This window comes from Cricetulus griseus (assembly GCF_003668045.3).
Source record: "Cricetulus griseus strain 17A/GY chromosome 1 unlocalized genomic scaffold, alternate assembly CriGri-PICRH-1.0 chr1_1, whole genome shotgun sequence".
Lineage (NCBI taxonomy): Eukaryota > Metazoa > Chordata > Mammalia > Rodentia > Cricetidae > Cricetulus > Cricetulus griseus.
Window position 1 is genome coordinate 153,906,112 of NW_023276807.1, and position 18,114 is coordinate 153,924,225.

The following is an 18,114-nucleotide window of genomic DNA, read 5'->3' on the forward strand; positions in this document are numbered from 1 at the left end:
TCTATGAGTTTGTGCACTTTCATTTGCTTGAATATTCTTCTTCTTTGATTAGAAACAGAATACTAATTGGCCTTTATATAGCATGTGACAGGTTCAGAGTGTACTTGCATGCTTACTGTATCCTGGGAGGTCTTCAGAGATGACTCCTGCTCTCTGTGAGAAAATACGGATCTGAAGGATGAAATGAATTAAGCAAGGAGAGGGACAAGTGTTGGACATACTCAGGCTGGGAGCTCTTTTCATCATTCTTGTTTTACATCTTCCCTTGAAGTTGAATTATGTAGTTGGATAGCTAATAGCTGCTCATGCTGCACAAAAGATTTGAGATGACTTGTACTTCTATTATGTAAAAATATGGTGAAAATAGAAATTAAGACGAAGGAGGGCACAGGATATGCAGAACCATTAAGGCCAGTGTTGTTCCTGGAGTTGAATTTAATTTGCCCGAGATTCCTGGCAGCCAAGATGAAAAGACAAACATAATCAGTTGTATATTTCATATCATGAAAGGAAAAGCATGCTAAGGAGAAGTAGAGGTTTTATTAGGATTATGCTCTAGAGGGATGGTTTCACTGCAGCTTTAGATAAGAGGCAATAAGAATAATAGAAGATAAGGTTCTTCTGGTTTCATTCTGTTGCTGTGACAACACACTCTGACAAAAGCAACAAAGGGGAGGGAAGGGTTTATGTCAGCTTACAGGTCACAGTCCATTGCTGAGGAAGTTAGGGCAGGAACTTGAAGCAGAAACTGTGAAGGAACACTCCTTGTTGACTCATTAACAGATCCATGCTTAGGTAGCTTCTTCAGTCCAGGATTACCTGCCTAGGGACTGGTGCCACCGACAGTGGGCTGAGTTTTCCTAAATCAGTTAATCAAGATAATGTTCTGTACATAAGTCTACAGGAAGTCTGGTCTGGGTAATCACTTGGTTGAGACCCCCTCTAGTTGTCTCTAGGGCTGTTATCAATAACATTTTAAAGGTAAAGAGTAAAATAAGATTGTTTCTCAAGCGGTCTGAAAATTGTTGCATGCCCACTGGTGTTTGGCTTTCTGATAGAAACTCTGGATACCTTATTTTATTTCACCTGTAGAAGCATTTAATTACTATGAGTTACTTTTTAAAGGGTCATCTTATCTGTTTAATAATAAGGATATTCAGTCTCAAAGAGTTCATGCTACTTCCTCAGGGCCTAGTGAAGAGTACTCTGGAATCTAAGATCCTTCAAACCACACGTCAGCCTTGTGTGAATCTAGAGCTCATACGGTTTGCACTCTGTCATGGTGCTTTTAATGTTTCAGTGAGGCAAGCTAACTAAATGCAAATACAGCTGGCCCTCCATATCTGTGGGCTCTGTTATCCCGAATTCAACAAAAGGCAGATCAGAAATTCTCGGAAGAAGACTATATCTACATTGAATATGTGTAGACCTTTTTTGGCCAGTGTTCTCCATGCAAGATGAGATAACTATACTGCCTTTTCATTGTGTTAGCTATTATAAATAACCCAGAGATGGTTTAAGGGGAGAATATGCTACTGTGCCATTTTATATAAGAGGTTTGGACATCTGTGAAATGTGGTATCCATGGAGATTATGGAACCAAAACCCCTCAGATACCGAGGGACAGACTGTGTATCATCTTGTGGTGGTTATGTGTTATCCAGGAATACATTTTAGAGGGTAGCCTTTGTAAACACCAGTCTCACATCCAGGCTTTGGTAGGAGGTGAGTAGTGGGAAAGCTCATTTTCTTTTGGGGCTTCTTAAGAGTGGTTCTGGAGACTAGCAGTCATGACTATGTGTTGTGGCTGTTTAAAACTAAGTGCATCACCACTTTCATTCCTTCCCAAAAGTCAGCAAGGAAGCTATTCTTATGTCTCTACTGCAGATGAAGAAAGTGAAGCTCTCTGAGGTTAAATGACTCCAAAGTTCACATATGTCCAGTGGCAGGATTCACATATGGCCTTGCTCTGTTCAGCATAGCTTCCTACAGGGCTCCTCATGTAAACAAGAGGTAAAATTCATAAGTTCTTGAGAGCCACTTAGGTCCTAATCTGGACTCTTGCCTGGAAGAAAGATTGTTTTCCCTTATAGTGTGCATGTGTGCAGGGACACATGACACACACATGTGTGCACAATATTCCACACTCACTCGGTCACATGGTGCACACACACACACACACACACACACACACACACACATGCACACACACACTCGAGTACACACACTCCACATTTACACACATACACACTCTAAGGAGACCTGCAGTGCCCCTCTGGTTGGGTGGAATGGAATTTTCCTTCAGAGGCTGCTGAATCAGCTTCAGCATGCCCTCCACTCTTAGTGTGGACAGTCCTGTGCTGCAGAACATGAGTACTATGACTTTTTCTTGTAGTATTCTAAGGAACATGTCCTCAATGAGTTTCCCATAAGCCCAGAAAGGTGCTAAAACCAGTTCTCTGGATTTCATTTCATGGGGTCTCTAAGGACCCCACCAGGGTAAACTAAGTGCCAGAAATAGGGATGTCAAAAATTGATATGAAGAAGTTTAATTTTAGAGAATGGGGCCCTTAAATACTGTGATCAATTATGCAAGTAAAGCCACTCCCATTTTGTGATTATTCCAATATTAATAATCACCACGTCTACCAACACTACAATAACAATGATAGCAGAGTATTGTTCTGAGGACCTGATAAATGACTTATTTAACCCTTATAATGAGCCTGTGAGGTATGCAAAATAGTTAAGTCTATTGATGAAGACAGATAGGTGGGTAAGCAACTTAACCCAAGTACACAGCTGGTGAACAGCTGGCTCCTTGCAGTGACTCTGCATGGAAGGCAGATTGGATGGAGATCCTTGAACTGTCGTCTGTGGAGAGGTCAGATGCAGCTGGGCCATGTGCAAATGCTTCTAAAAGTAGACATAAGGAGTGATGGGCAGGGAGCTTAAAGGAAGGACTCTCCCCCTCCCCCAACTTGCTTGCTTAGTTGTCCTGACCTTATTCCTGATCACCACAGTATGAAAACATGAGATGTTTCTGTTGCACTCGTGGAATCACGGTGGTGGTGAAAAGTTCAGAAAGCTGTTCTTCACAAATTTTCTTACCAGGAGATTGTTTGGATTATTAACAAAAAGGTGATTTTGGCTAAAGCCCACTTTCTCTTGAAGCTGAATGTCGAACTGAGGATTCTAGAATTCTTTTTAGTGGTAGATGAAAAAAGTGGCATACATTTTTGGGAGACTTGAGTGTTTTAGAAGAACCATGCTGGTTAAGTTTTGCATGCTGGAATTGGATCAACCTGGATTAGATGTAAGACCCTGAACTAGTTTGTCACCTTCTCTAAATCTTAGTTTTCTCAACTGAAAGATGGGCACACTATTCCCTAACTTGTGGATTGTCATGATGATGAAATGGCATGGTTGATATAAAGTGCTTAGCCTAATGATTGACATACCATAAACCTTCAGAGTATATGTGCCATATGAGATTGCTCGTCATAAAATGAGATAAAGCATGCTCTGAGTCCATTTAGAGAGAGTCACAGGGAAAGAATCAGGCCAACACTGATGAGAAATGGGCTACCAAATGGAACATTCCTAAGTAATTCTGAAGAGCCAAATCCTCAGACGTAGTTGGTGTATTTGAGGCATGAAGGGGGTAGACTGTGGTATATCTGAGGAGCACAGAAGTGGTCCAGTTCTTCTTTTCATGTTTTGAGTTTCAAATCACCAAGCCTTTGAACGAGGAGTTGGTGGTGGTAATCTCTAATTTCTTTTTCAAGTTTTCATAGTCTTCTACTCAAAATTAGCTTAGGTCTTATGAAACTAGATAAATTAGTGTTTTTTTTTTAAAAACTGACAGAAAAGAACTTAAAAAATGCCCCTTCATTTCAAATAGTCATAAATAAAGCAAGAAACAAATGTAGAATAATTCCCAAGTAGGTTGCCTGAGATTGTGTTTTTTTCTCACTTGGGGCCAAATGACCCTCTCATTGTCTGTTGCTGATTCCTTTGGAGAATCAACTTCTTATTCATAGGCCTAGCATCTTTTGCTTCCTTCCTTGATTGAAATAAAAATTCTTTTAAATTCTTTGTAGCAGCAGGAGCAGCCCCAGAGAGCAGGCACAGGAAATGTCTTTGTTTTAGCTGTGGCTGCCTGGACGGCCCCATTCCAAGTGGCTCTGAGCTGTCACTGAGTGAGTGTATGAATGAAGAAAATGAATAGGGAAGAGCCGTCCAAATAGCAGAACACATTTTCTCCCCTCTCCTAAAGAACCAGTTTGTTTGAGCAAAAGGTCATTTAAAGTGATGATGTGGTTGGCAGGATGCCTTGGACAAGGTTGTCACTTTCTTTCTATATTACTTCCTGAAGAGTTTCCCTTTCATTTGGGACTTTTTTCCTTAAAATTTTAGTGACAGGGAGGGATGGTTTAATGTGGGATAATCTGAGACTGGTTTTGTGTGCTTTAAGCTTTCAAGATAATAAACAGAAAATTGTTTTTTTTTTTTACCCAATACTGTCTCAGTCTCTCTCTCTCTCTCTCTCTCTCTCTCTCTCTCTCTCTTCCCCCCCTCTCACACACACTCCTTCCTTATGTGATTTTCATACAATACATATTAGTTTTGTCTGGTCCTGTCCTCCCAGGCTTCTCTTCACCTTCTCCTGTTCCCGATACTCAAACATCCCCACTTCTGGTAGTTCCTGTCCATTTCCATGTCACATGTGTTCTCTTACTCTTTACACTCCTCTCTCTTGAAATCGTATAGAAACATCACAATTTCCCTTCTTAAATCCCCTCAGTCAACAGACCAGATAACCAAGGGCAAGGTGACTTGGTCGGGGTGGCACAAACAGTTAACTTAGGCCTGTGGTGCTGACGTAAGGGTTTTCTCCACCACACCACACTTCCTTCCTTTGCTGGGCTGTGGCTTCCTAATTCCTACATAATGACTTGCCTGGACCACAGCATGACCATCTCTCACCAGCATCAGAACTTGAGAAGAGGGGAAGGATTTTCCCATCATTCTTGTGCATGCTTCTCAATGGAACTCAGGGTGGGATTTCCCTTTGCCGAATGAGGACATGGCTGGTGGTCTCTCCTGAAACTGAGGACCCTACTGAAGTGCCTGTGTGGACACACACACACACACACACACACACACACACACACACACACACACACACACACCAAAGCTGAAGTTTTCCAGGCAGTTTAAGTGAGGGAATTCGAAGTATGCACAAGAGACCTCCCTCAGTGACAGCCTCTGGAGTGACCATGGGGCAGGGAGAACTGGCATAGTGAAGGTTTTGGTCTTTCTTTTTTCCAACTTATTTTGGAAAAAGTGTAGCTTTGTAGGTATTTGTCACAGATCGTACAGAGGTTTCACATATCCATCACTCCATTTCCTCAGTGGTTGTGGCTTATATAGCTGGATTATGATATTAGGAAGATGATCTGGGTTCCACATGTGGGTTTTGTTCCTTGTCACTCCTCAAGGATTGTTGCAGGTAGGTACACATGGCATAGTGAGGATAGAGAAAGCATTATTCTGGTACCTCAGATGGTCAGTCCTTTAAGTCACAGTCTACTTTCTATCTTTCTTGTTTTGTCATTTCATGAATTCTGTGTAAATTAAATCATATGGTGTGCGAGCCTTTTTCACTTACAATAGTGTTCCTGAGACCCATCCAGGTTGTGGATAGTTAATTTTTATTCTTGAGTAGTAGATCTGTGGTGTGTGGGTGTGTGAACCTCTATCAGTTTAATAAGAGGAGTTTTGGTTGTTTGCACTTTGGGGCAATTACTGACCAGGCTGCTCTGTATTCCGGGCTTTGAATAGTTATCAGATCATTTCTTTAGAAGATGTGTGAGGTTTCCAAGTTATATGTACACTTAACTTTGTAGGAACTAGCACAGCCCTCTTTTTTCAAAGTAGCTTTGCTATTTTGCTTTTGGCCAGATAGTGTAAGAGATCCAATTCCCCTCACCAGCATTGGATGTTATCCCTATTTTGTTTGAGATAGTATCTTGCCATCAAGAACAGGATGGCCTTGAAATCTCTATGTAACTTTGGCCTCTTGAGTGCTAGGATAACAGATGTGTATCACTATGCCTAGTTAACTTTCCTTTTCTATTCTTTGTGTATATTGTTCAGTGGTTTGCATTGAACTTGACATGTTTGGCATTTGCTCTGCTTCATAACAACATCCCCAGCCCTCATCTACTGTATTTTAAAATTTTATGTTTTAGTAGTTGGCTATTGGTAACAAAGCCATAGTTCTAACTTGTATGTTCCTAATGACTAATAGCATTCAAGTCTAATTTTGTATTTGTGTAGTCTCTCTGTTATACTGTCCAACTATATATATTTTTTGCTCATTTTCTAGTGGAATTAAAAAAGTCATTAAGTTTGAATTCAGTATATATTCTGCATACAAATTCTTTGTCAGATATGTGATTTGTAGCTATTTTATTCTTGGCTATAGATTATCCTCCATAGCTTTATTGAAGCATAATTAGCAAATCATATAAATTAAAAATTCAGTAGGGTGATTTAACATGCATATGTATTTCAAAAGGTTTATCATAGCCATGTCAAATAAGCTGTCACCTCACCTAATTACTGCTTTTGCTGTGTTCTGAATATTTAAGAACTGCTTTAAAATTGAATGTTTGTAATCTCTGGCAAACATCTTTCTGTTTCTCCTGATAGGCAGTACTCTTTTGTTTGTTTCATTGACTGTTGTAGATTTTACACAAGAGAGATTTTTTGAGAGTTGTTTTCTCCAGCTTATTTCACTTAGCACATTGCCTTCAACATTCCTCCATGATTTCCTCTATTTTATGGTTGAATAGTTCTCTCTCTCTCTCTCTCTCTCTCTCTCTCTCTCTCTCTCTCTCTCTCTCCATGTGTGTATATAAAAACACATCACAACTTATCTTTTCATTTCTGTTGGATACTTTGTCTCTTCCCATGTCTTGGCTGTTGTGAATAATATTACGTTGAACATGAGATAGTAGTTTTTGTATATACAGAAGTAGGCTTTTTTAGGTACTATAGTGCTCAAATTTCAACTTCTTGAGGAAGCCCCATTACTCTCCATAATGGTCACACCGATTTATATTTCCACCCAAATGCATGTTCTTTTTGTGTCTCATTCATACCAATTCTTTTCTTTCTTTTTCAAAATGTTCTAATATGTGTGAAGTAGTATCTTACTGGGTTTTTAATTTGCATTTCTTGGGTTATTTGTGCTATTGAATACATTCATATACTTTTGGTTATTAATGTTTCCTTGTGAGTTTATTTTTTTCCCATTGAGTTCCATGAATTTCTTACATATTTCTGGATCTTCTCCCTTATCACATAGGTTCTTATAAAAATTTCCCTCTGTTCCAGAGGTTGCTTTTGGACTTTGTTGATTATTTCTTTCCCAGGCAGAAGCCTTTCTTATTTTTGCTTTTGCTTTTATTGCTTAATTTCTGGTGAATATCCATTGCCAGGTCCAGTGTGACAGTGTGCTTTTTCCTTACATTGTTTTCTAGGAGTGTCATGGGTTCTGCTTTACACGTAATTTCTCTATCTAGTTCAAGTAATTCTTGTGAGAGGTATAAGACATGGTAGAAAGTTCTTTCCCAGCCTGTAGCTCATCTTCACATTCTCCTAACAGGGTCTCTTGTAGAGCGAGTTGTAAGCTTTTTTGGGAGGGAGAGGGGTTCGAGACAGGGCTTTGGAGGCTGTCCTGGAACTCACTCTGTAGACAGAGATCCTACTGCCTCTGCCTCCCAAGTGCTGGGATTAAAGGTGTGTGCTACCACCACCTGGCAAGTTGTAAGCTTTGATTTTATTATTTCCTCCTTTTATGGATCATAGTTTCCTATCTTGTCTAAAACCTCTTACTTGGTCTTGAAGCTTTTCTCTTTTCCTATCATATCAAAGTTTTGGAAGTTGGGAATATAGCTCTGCTGGGAGAGTGCTTGCTTAGCATCCCAAAGGCCTGGGTTCCATCTCCAGCCTTGCCTGTTCTTTTTTTATTACACACAGCACTGATACATTACTGTTGCCAGTGAAATGGGGATTATTGATTCATCTTGAACAAGTGTGCTGAGGAGATATTTGACTAATTTTCTTACCCTTTTTTGTTGTTTTGAATTTTCAAGTAAGGTAAGTGTATGATACAAATGATTACTTATGTTTCTTATTTTCAGGACCCGAAATTTTGAATTTTGCTCTCCGATAGAAGTTCTGAAAGAGCTTCTTCTTCTTCTTCTTCTTCTTCTTCTTCTTCTTCTTCTTCTTCTTCTTCTTCTTCTTCTTCTTCTTCTTCTTCTTCTTCCTCTTCTTCTTCCTCTTCTCCTCCTTCTCCTCCTCCTCCTTCATCTCCTTCTTCTCCTCCTCCTCTTCCTCCTCCTTCTCCTTCTCCTTTTACAAAATCTGTTTAAAAAAAACCTTTGAAATGTTTTGTTTGTAGTTTGCACAGGCGAGAAATAGAAGAATCATTCTTTCTTAGGAAAGAAATTGTAGCCATTGCTTTGATAAAATTATAAGGAGACTCCATGGAGATCCAGGAAACAACCCCCTTTGCCAGTGCAGCATAATGTATGGCAACGGACAGAGTCTGAGTTCAAAAAAGGGCAGTCCTGATAGTGATTGGCAGGTCAGAGTCTATCGGATTCAGAATGAAGATGTGATTTGTGTCTGTACTGCTGAAATATGCAAAGAAAAGGGGACAACTATATTTAAGTTGGGGTCTGATAATGCTGAGTAGTCTTAGCTTATAAGTTGGTGAACTAAAATGTATTGTGAAAATAGCTAACTGTGTGTTCTGTCTTTCATGCATTTTCAAAAGGGCATGTTATGCGTTATCTTTTATGGCACCTCCAAGCTTTCTGTCCTAGGGCAACATTACATAGTGGTCAAGGCTCAGAATGTGTGCATTTGCAAGCATCATTACAACCTTTCTTCCTGGTTTTCCTGTTCTGCTTAGTTGTCCAAGGGGTATTTGAGTGAGAACTCCATTTTTGTCCAGTACACACCTTCATGGTGATATTTCTTGGTCTTCAGGGATAATGTGGGTCTGGAATGTGTGCAGGGCTGACATCTGACTGACAGAGAGCTTTTCTCTCTTGTCGTCAGAGTTTCAGAAAGCAGGACAAGCTCTGCCTCAGTTGCATTGAATGTCTTGGCCTTTGCAGGTGAGAAGCCAGCAGAATGTTGGCAGGATGGCAAGGGCAGGTCACCCTTCTCTCAGGGAAGGAAATGTGAGGTGTCCCAGGAGTGGCTTTGACGTATTGCTGTATAACCCCCAAGTTCTTTTCTTCAGCCGCATCCTTGGAGATCACCAATGTACTCATTAAGGATTTATTGCTTTGTACAGAAACCCAGAGACCAGCTCAGATTGAGTCTGAAACTTTGATAACTTTCCTTCTACAAAATTTCCACTGGTTTTGCATGCGGTCCAGGTCCTGGGAACCTCCCTGTAGAATTCAGTGTAAGCTGATCTCACGCTGGTCTACGGTGTCATCCTTTCTTACCCAAGTGCTTGGTGAGCTTTTTATAGTCCCCTCACTGCAGAGCCTCCTCCTTCTGCTTCCTTCAGTATGCTAAATGAGGAGACTGAATGGTCATTTTAGAATTTTCTCTGCAGTCTGCTTTCAGGAACTTAGCCTTTCCCTCTTTATGTGTCTTGACTTCTGAAGTCTGTAAACTTCTGCTGGAACTGGTCCACAGTGATAAGAGTAACAGGAGATGTGCTTGTAGTAATATGATGTCATAGGTAAAAATAAGCCTATATCAGCTTTATTTCCCAGAATGGAAATAGAGGGTTGCTATTTGTAATTTAGACCGGGTCATTGGAACTGCTGTGCTCTCTGCCAGTTCTTCCTTCTCCCTTATTGGTGGGACAGCTTGGTTTCTATCACAGTGATTTTCTTTTTCTTGGGAGTGGGGGTGGGAGTTAAGTGTAAAGGATTGTAAGAACCAGCTAATCTATGCTCCATGGAAGCAGAAATCCATGCTATGGTTTTTCTGACTGATGATAATTTATACTCTCAGGACCAGATTGCTCATTGATTTGCATGGTGGTCCATTCCTTTTGTGGATGGTTTTAATTGCTAAAAAGCTTTTCTGCATATTGACTCAAAGTGAGCTTTCTTGTGATTTTTGGTCCTTTGGTCTTAGTTGTGTGCTTGCTGATACAATTAATCCTTTTTCTACATAACAGCCCTTGAAAATAAGGAAGAGTTATAACATCTCTCAGCTTTGGGTGACTTGACATTTTTATGGCTTCTATGTATCTGCTAACGCTGTCAGACCAAAGGCTACTTCTTCAAGCTCATATTGATGTCACTCATTTGTCTTCTGATCATTCTAGGCTGCCTGTTTGTTAGGTTGTGGGTTCCTTGGCTCTGGAGAGTGCAGGAGGCCCCTTTATTCTTTTTTGTTTGCTTGCTTTGTTTTTTGAGACAGGGCTTCTCTGTATAGCCCTGGCTGTCCTGGAACTCACTAAGTATACCAGGCTAGCCTTGAACTCACAAATCCACCTGCCTCTGCCTCCCAAGTACTGGGATCAGAGGCATGTGCCACCACTGCCTGGCTTGTGTTCTTACACTTTCAACATTGCTTCTTATTTCTAATTTATGCCATCCTACTCTCACTTCTGATTTTCTGATGTCTCCTGCTTTGGTCTCTTTAGATAGACTCTATCAACTTGCATCTTTCATTGACAGGCGTCAGACTGATGTGCTCAGTAGGGTGTTTGATCACACCATCATTTAGCCATGGGCAATGTTCCTTAGAATACGATTTCTAGATGGTGTCCTGGCACGGGAGATCAGCAGATGTGCAATGAAACTATCTCTGCTTTTCTACAGGACCTGGGCGTGGCCTCAGTGGGCTCCGGTGTTAAGTACTTCCGTATGGCATGCAGATGTCATTCCACTTCAGGCAAAAGCCACACTCACTGTCAAGGATGCAACACAACATGCTGCTAAGTCAGGAGTAGGATAAGGCTAGCTGGTTTGCTGAAGTCCACGTGAATGACACAATCATTTACTCAAAAGAGGAAATGAGATTTCTTGACATAATAGGTTCTTTGTGAACCCTTCTCAGCTCTGCTCCTTCCTGGGTTACCTTTCAGGTTGAGAAACTGGTGTGAATGTAGCTGAATGTTGTTGGTACTATTCAGGTGGAGCTGAGTCCCATAAGCTCAACTGAGAGGAGTGAAAGCAGATCACCAAGTTGCTTGCAATCCTCTCATTCAGTGTCTGGAGCCTCATAAAAGAGGACAGTTGCATTTAAGATGAATTCAGTGGAGGATGGGGCTTGATGGGGCATCATGACTTGGAAGAATGTTGATTTTCAGTCCCTATGTATCATGCAGGCACAGGCAGGGGTCCATTGTGAGAAGCAAACTTGTGGAGCACTAGAAAAGCTAAATGCAGTGTAATGACTAGCTGTAAAATAATCCTTGTCTTATCCCATGACATGGTATTGGAAAGGTGTATCTGAAGGAGAAATTAAGTATTGATTTCACTGAACTTTGTCTACTCTATTTCAAAATTTACCTGGATTATAATTTAGTGGAAGGAATCTCTTCCTTCCTTGTTTTCTGGCAGTTTTCCCGCCACCCCCCCACCCAATAGTGACTAAGTGCTAACCATGCTGATTGTGACTTTTCTTAATTCAGATTTGAAGTGGCGATTCTTAAATATAAGTGGACACCAGACTCACTTAACAGTCTTCTTATTCCCAACTTCGGAATTAGACTTTTGCTTCTGTAAGTTGGGGTGGAGTCCATGAAGATTCTGTAGAAGTCTTCTGTTAGGTTCATTTGGATGTATTCAGAAGACCAAGCCCTGAACACCAATGGGATGTGAAGGATAATGACTCACTGCTTAGCGGATAGGTATTTGGGTTCTTTGATTCTATTATGGAAGGATCATTTGCTTGGAAGATTTGATTTCCTGGGACATTTGTCTCCTCTGGGTCTTCCTCCTCCGCTTCAAAGATTTCTTGTATTTTTACTTAGATTTATGTGTGTGGTTTACATGAACATGGGCTTAGGTGCTCGTGGAAGCTGGAAGTGGAAACTGGATCATTTACAATTGGGAGTTACAGGTGATTCTGACCTCCCTGACTTGGGTACCTGGAACTGAATGTTATGCCCTTAAGTGCTGAGTCATCTCTCCAACCCCATGGCGTCCCTTCCTGAGCTGCATTGAAATATGGAAACAATGAAATTGGAATTGTCATGAGGAATTTCTGTAACTTTGTGTAAAATTAGTTCAAACGTTATGTGTTCTCTTTGGTTGCAGAATTCAGAAAACAATGTAAGTAAGGTAGAGCAACATGCTTTCTACTTGTGCATAGCTGTCCTATTGAACAGTATTTTTTTTTCTGATGTTATCTAAGTTTATCTTCCTAACAATTTCATGTGGTTAGTGTTGCTATTTTCGTCTTATGTCTATGTTATAAAGGATACAAGTGTAAGTAGTATCTGAACCTGCATTATTAATACTCCAAATTTAGGCAGGATTTATTATGTAAGAGGGACTATGTTTTTAATTCTGAAATGTATTCTCCCTTTGAATCTTTATAAGAACAATGTGAGGTGAGCATTCTTTTTATTACTATCATGAGGTTCATTATTTCTTTAAGTTGGCTCTTGATGAGGTTAGGTAACAAAAACTTCTTGAGGTCATGCCTTCAGTAAATGACAGAGCCAAGATTTTCTTGTCAGACACCAGAGTTCATGCTCTTGCTCTGGTAGAGTGAAGGCAGATCGCCTGCACTGATTACAATCCTCTAATTATACACGTCTGTCCTAAGCGTGGTATTTCTAGGCAAGTTACCAGTACACATTACAACAGGCTCCCAGTATGTATGGTACAAAGCTATAGTATAGTTCCCTGTAGACATAAAGGAACAGAAAGAAATATCTGAAAGGATCTCTAGTGTAAAAATTGAAACCAAGTTACAGGAAATGGAATTACAAAGTTTTAAAAAGCCTGGTAAAAATGTGTTCCACACTTTATAGTTTGGAAGCTCGGAAGGTCTACCCGCGTTGTGATAATGTCAGCCATTCTTCTTTGAGAAACTCTGCTGAGTGTTGTTTCGTCTTTCCTTTATAGGGTTGTATTTCCATTACTAATATCGACTGGCACTTGACCTTTCACGTTCTGCCCTTGGCTGTATTGTATTTGTAGCTTCAGTATACAATATGGCCTTTGTGTTTTAAATCAGAAGTTGACCTACATGAAAAATATTTGTAGTACCGTGTTCATGCTTTCTGCTCATTGATAGAAAAGACTCATTGATATGCTTTCCCTGGGTTCCTTTTAGAAAGTCACATTTCAGAGTTTTAGTTCTGGTGGTTTGGGTTGTAATCCAATGGTATTATCTACACAGATGCAACAGAAGAATGATACTTCTGAGGCGGGCGTTGGTGGCACACGTCTTTAATCCCAGCACTTGGGAGGCAGAGGCAGGTGGATCTCTGTAAGTTCGAGGCCAGCCTTGTCTCCAGAGAGAGTGCCAGGATAGGCTCCAAAGCTACACAGAGAAACCCTGTCTTGAAAAACCAAAAAAAAAAAAAAAAAAAAAAAAAAAAGAATGATGCTTCTTGCTTTGAATGTTTTCATATGCTTCCCCCCCTCTGAAGTCCACTCTGGTCTATGAATCAAAACAAAGTATTTTCTATTAACTAGGGTTTCATAAAGATTTAGTATGAAGCTAGATATGGTGGTATATACCTACAGTCCCAACTTGAGGAGGTCAATGCAGAGGAATCGTGAGTTCCAGTTCATCTTGGGCTACCTAGAAGAACGATTGAGTATGAATAAATGATTCATATTGCTTTACCCTGACATCTAATTTTCTCTCTTCCAAAATGCACTATCAGTTGTCTATGCTAGTTGAATTCTAGTACCTACCAACTGCATGTTACTATCTTTTCCCCTTCCATTCTGGAATGTATTGTCAAAACAGTTGTATCTACTCAGCAGGCAACATGACCCTTTGCTTGAACTGATTCTGTCTTTTACAGTCCCGTTCTTAATAATGATGGGTAGAAGACCCAGGTTAGATCATTTCAGGCCTATGTTTTACAAGTGCTTTTCTTGAAGAGAAAATCTCTGAAAAATGTCCGAGTCCTGGTTTTTACAGAGGTTGCAAGTCCTGAAGAGTCTGGATTTAGCCTGAAAACAAGGTGTCAGGGAAAATGCAGTGGGAATCTTCAGAGGACCTCTGGAGGGTGTCTTGAGCCATTAGGGCAGTGTTTTCATATCAGGGTTTTGTCCAATGCAAGTATTTATCCACTTTAACAAACATGGATATGATATGCAGCATTCTTGTTCCTCTTCCCCTCATTTCCCACTCTGAGTTAGAAAAATCTAGAGTATCTGTTTTCCCACCTTGAGGTTACCACATGCATGGCTCTGTGCCTCTCAGTGAAATGCAAGCAGTTCCCCGTCTTTCAGGGTGGCTGGTGGAATTCTATTCCAGGTTTTCAATCTTCAGGGACATCAGAGAGCCCAAGGCCCTGGCTGACCTTGGGAATGGGCTTTGTTTTACCTCTGGGAATTTCATTGAGCAAAGCAGGTTGTTGAGCCAAGGAGTAAGTCATTAGGTTAGGTAAGAATTATTCTCTCTCCTTCCAGCAGGTGGACAAGCTACCAAAGAAAACACAAGAAAGGAAATGCAGTTCATTTAAAGTAAGGAAAGATCAGGGAATAATGTGAAGCTTTTTTCATTGACAAGAATGAGATCCTGTTTAACTATAGGTTGAAATATGTTTTACATGTATAGTATTTAAAAAATGAGATTTGGAGAATAGGACCATAACATCGTTCTGTTATGTGAGCTAGTGGTTGTATGCTGGTATTGTACTGCATTTAGTACTACAATGTTCCACATATTCTTATACAAGAACCAAAATATAAGAGGTTCCTTGACTCTAGGAACTTTTGTAATATATCAGAGGAATAGTATGTTCATCTGACTCAAGTGGAAGGCATTTGCAAGGTGATTTACAAAGAGTAGAGGAAAAACACACTGTGCATTGAAGGTGTAAGTATAGGGTAGTAAAAGGAGTCAATGCTAATGATATAATATAGATAGATATGAATTTTTAACAGGCCAATGAGAAATCTAGAATGCTCAGACAGATGTTAATGGCATTTCAAGTAGGAAGAAAAGTGTGTGAGGACACAAGTTTGGATGGAAAGAAAAACACATGTTAAATGTTGCCCAAGCCTACTGGGTTGCTAAACAGAGAAATTACTTGATCTTGGGAAGTTATAATGATTTTTGCTTGTTGATTTGATGCCACAGACAATAGGAAAGAACCTTAGGTTCTTAGGGCCATGCAATATGCGGAGAATGATAGATGTTGACCCTTGTTTAAACAGCCATGGCTAGAATAGACTGGAGTTGCAGAGTCAGAGGTGGAATGGAGACTCTCTCTCTCTCTCTCTCTCTCTCTCTCTCTCTCTCTCTCTCTCTCTCTGTGAGTGTGTGTGTGTGTGTGTGTTGTAATGTTCTAATAAAATAACAAGTGTTTAGAGTAGGATGTTGGGAATGTCTGCAAGGTTGGAAAACAATGAGCTCAATTTCTGACCTGTTGCCTTTGAGATGTCAGGGGTCAGAGTTTAGGTGACCAGCTAGAAATAATAGATAGGATCATAATTTGTGGTTAAGACTTGTTCCTCTAGTTGTGAGGAGCCCGTGCAAGCATAGTTTAGTGTCTTCAGTGTATGGTGAATACTGAGGGAGAAAATGCCGAAAGCCAAGTTTTGAACCTGAGGTGCTGTTGCCAGCCAAGGGGGTGGAGGCAGACAAAAAGGGTAGTCAGCAAATGAGACAAAGAGGCTGTAGAAGAACACAGAGAACACCCAGGGAAACCATGCGAGGAGAGAATTTCAACAGTGCTAACTGAAGCATAGAGGTCAAGGGGATTGAAGGCTAGAGAAAGGTCTATCACATTTGTGAAGGGAAAGGCCTTTGGAGACTTAGACACATTTGTTTCTAGTGAATTCTCAGTGCAAATGTGTTTGAGGATTTTCTGGGTATTCTGCATGACCAGGCTATTAATGTTTAATAAATAAATCCCTTCTGTAATTGCTTTATCACATATGACTGGACATCTAGGTCTTCAGTATTTCAAGGGAAATAGTGAGGTCACCTGAGGAAGAAACTGGGGTAAGATTTCTCATAGTATGAAAATAAATCAGGTGATTTGGTGTAATATGCGGGAGAGGAGCCGAAATCTTTGGCTTACTTGGTTCTGTGGAAAGTCTTTGGGAAAAACACAAACTTGAGGAAACAGTTGAAAGCCTCTTCACTGACCATGCTATTTGGTGTAGGCTAAGGGACCAGATCAGTATGTTTGTTGATAGTACAATGCTACATGTTGAATTGTGGAAAATGAAAAGAGTCAGGGTAAGTTTACCAAAATAAGTAACATCAGTTTATATGCAAATAGAAGCTCCAAGTAAATTTGGTCAAACTTGAATCATAGCTCTAATTTTTTTCCATTTTTAAATTTAAATTAGAAATGAGATTGTTTTACATGTCAATCCCAGTTTGCTTGCCCTCCCCTCCTCCCCTGCCATCCCCCAATTCCCTATCCCATACCCTTTCTGCTCCCCAGGGAGGGTGAGGCCTTCCATGGGGGAATCTTCAGAGTCTGTCATATCATTGGAGAAGAGCCTAGGCCCTCCCCCATGTGTCTAGGCTGAGAGAGTATCCCTCTATGTGGAATGGGTTCCCAAAGTCCATTCTTATGCTATGAATAAATACTGATCCACTGTCAGAGGCCGCATAGATTTCCAAGGCCTCCTCACTGACACCTACATTCAGGGCATCTGGTTTTGCAGTTTTCCAGTTACCAGTCTGGGGTCCATGAGTTCCCCCTTGTTCAGGTCCATAGCTCTAATTTTTATGACCTACAATTAATGTCATACTAAAGGAACATCAGGCTAGCTGAGTAAATTGAAGTGTTAGGTTAAAGAGTGAAAATTTAGATTTTATAGTGAATAGGGTTCTTTCTCATGACTCAAGAAGAGATGCTTTATGTGTGTGTGTGTGTGTGTGTGTGTGTGTGTGTGTATAAAATTTACTTCCTTTTCAACTACTTAGCAGTATTCTCAATGATAAAGCCTGAAACTATGACAGTTACATTACCTAACAGGTATAATTGGATGAGTATTTTTGGTCATTACATATGATTTCTGTCTTATCACATCATGGAAGACTAGTTGAGAATGAATGAAGGCAAAGATAGAATTAAATATGCTATTTTAACCTCATATTTGGTATTTTCTGATGATGGTTGTCCACAACCCAGTATGGGCTAATGTCATTGAGGCTGCAACTTTAGTGTTCTCACAGACTTGCTGCATGTGTAACAAAGCATGAGTTGTTTATATTATTTCTCTGATGCAAAGCCTAATTTTGGGCTACTCTGTAAAAGTTACATTAAATACATCAACTTTAGACTGTGTTTATGTTTGGATTGCGTAGGTTTTAAAATTCCCTGGTCAAAATTCCCTACTCAAGTGTCAGCTGTTAGTTCAAAAGTGGGCTGCTTCTGCAGGTTTTGTGGATGCTGCTGTGCCATTAAGTCTATATATTGTATTGAATCAATACTTGGCAAAAGTTCTAAAATTAACCTCAATATTACTTAATTTAAGAGTCAAGGTAATGTACTTATTATACAAACTAAAATAATACAAACTAAGTTATAAATGGGAGAGAAACAAGAGACTTTAAAAAGAGTCAAGAAAGAACAGTGATAGAGTAACCATGATCCCAAGGTGTGTGTGTGTGTGTGTGTGTGTGTGTGTGTGTGTGTGTGTGTGTGTGTGTGTGTGTGTGTGATATTTTTGTTTTTCTACCAGATAGACATCATATGGAACTTACTTAATTCATAGAGACAATGACTTAGAAACAGTCATTTTCTTAGGAGTAGCATAAGTGTTACCATCATAAAATCCAGAATGCAATAAAGAGAGCTTTGTGTGTAACAAATGATGTCTTTAGCAAAGTCTTGCTGGACACCAGTCAAGTTCCTTGACATTCACTGAGCAGGCTTCTTAAGTCCATAGT

General features: G+C 40.1%; 1 protein-coding gene across 4 annotated transcripts in view; it reads left to right on the forward strand.

Moving 5' to 3' along the window:
- Window positions 1–18,114, forward strand: part of LOC100763623 (electrogenic sodium bicarbonate cotransporter 1) — a 281,927-nt gene that overhangs the window by 37,918 nt on the left and 225,895 nt on the right. The gene's annotated exons all lie outside the window — the stretch shown is intronic.